The sequence below is a fragment of the Limulus polyphemus genome, unplaced genomic scaffold (assembly GCF_000517525.1).
Source record: "Limulus polyphemus unplaced genomic scaffold, Limulus_polyphemus-2.1.2 Scaffold10321, whole genome shotgun sequence".
Lineage (NCBI taxonomy): Eukaryota > Metazoa > Arthropoda > Merostomata > Xiphosura > Limulidae > Limulus > Limulus polyphemus.
Window position 1 is genome coordinate 1 of NW_013675931.1, and position 1,250 is coordinate 1,250.

Below are 1,250 nucleotides of genomic sequence, written 5' to 3' on the forward strand. Positions count from 1 at the left end.
CGCCAAGATACGGGATAGTTCTAGAAACGTGGCGTCACTGTAGTCATGTGATCTCGATGACGCAACAATATAATAATAATAAAAGGATGGGTCTGTGTGTGTGACTGCCATAACTCCAACGGGAAAGAGCCTAGAAACCTGAAATTTGGCACACATACTAAGTGGACCCTGAGGGTGTGCTCCTGGGTATCATTACTTATCCATGTGCATTCGTGCATGTGCACTTTTTAATGAAGCAAGCTGGCAAAAAACTACATAGAAAAGAAGTATGACTGCCATAGCTCGAATGGGAAAGAGCCTAGACACCTGAAATTTCTCACCATACTGAGGATGTGCACCTGGGTATTATTTATTTTATCCACAAGCATGCGCGAATGTGCATCTTTTTAATGAGGCAAGCTAGCGGAAAATCACATAGAAAAGAGGTGGTTCCTTATATTATAAATAGAAGTCATATACAGACAGACAATCACGTGCATGTGCACACTTGCTTGTCTCTGTGTGTGTGACTGCCATAGCTTCAAGAGGAAAGAATCTAGAAAACTGAAATTTTGCACCCATACTAAATGGACCTGAGCTAGTGCACCTGTGTATTACTTAATCGTATCACATTTTGCACCCATAATAAGTGGACCCTGAGTTTGTGCATCTGGGTATTACTTATCCACGTGCTTGTGCATCTTTGTAATGAGGTAAGGTAGCAAAAAGCCACATAGAAAAGAAATGATTCCTTATATTACAATTTCTAATATATAGAAAACCCAGCACGTTTTGGTGACAATGCATTCCAACAATGGCTTTTATGTCATGTTGCTTAGCAAGAAAAATATATAGGTTACAGTTTTATGCTAAAATGGGCTCAGAATACACACACATTGACATTGTCATCCAGAATATATAAGCCTAATAACCCGAGTGAAGCTGGGTACTTACGCTAGTATATTTATATACTACTAAAACTGTGAGATTGTTTGTGTGTTTGCTTGTCTGTAATTAAATACAGCAAAAATGGCGCACAATATTTGTAATTAAATGAGAGTATAAACAGAATAAAACAATTTTCATTTAAACCAGGCCACGGGTTATCAAGTTGGACCACGTTTTTCGGGTCACTTTATGAAAATGTCTAGATGAATTTAGGTACACTAGATGGCGTCACATATCTGTTTAACTATCTATCTATTCGTTTTCAACCTGATGAATCACTTAAAAATATCTTCTATACAACAATATATGCACAAACAGAAATT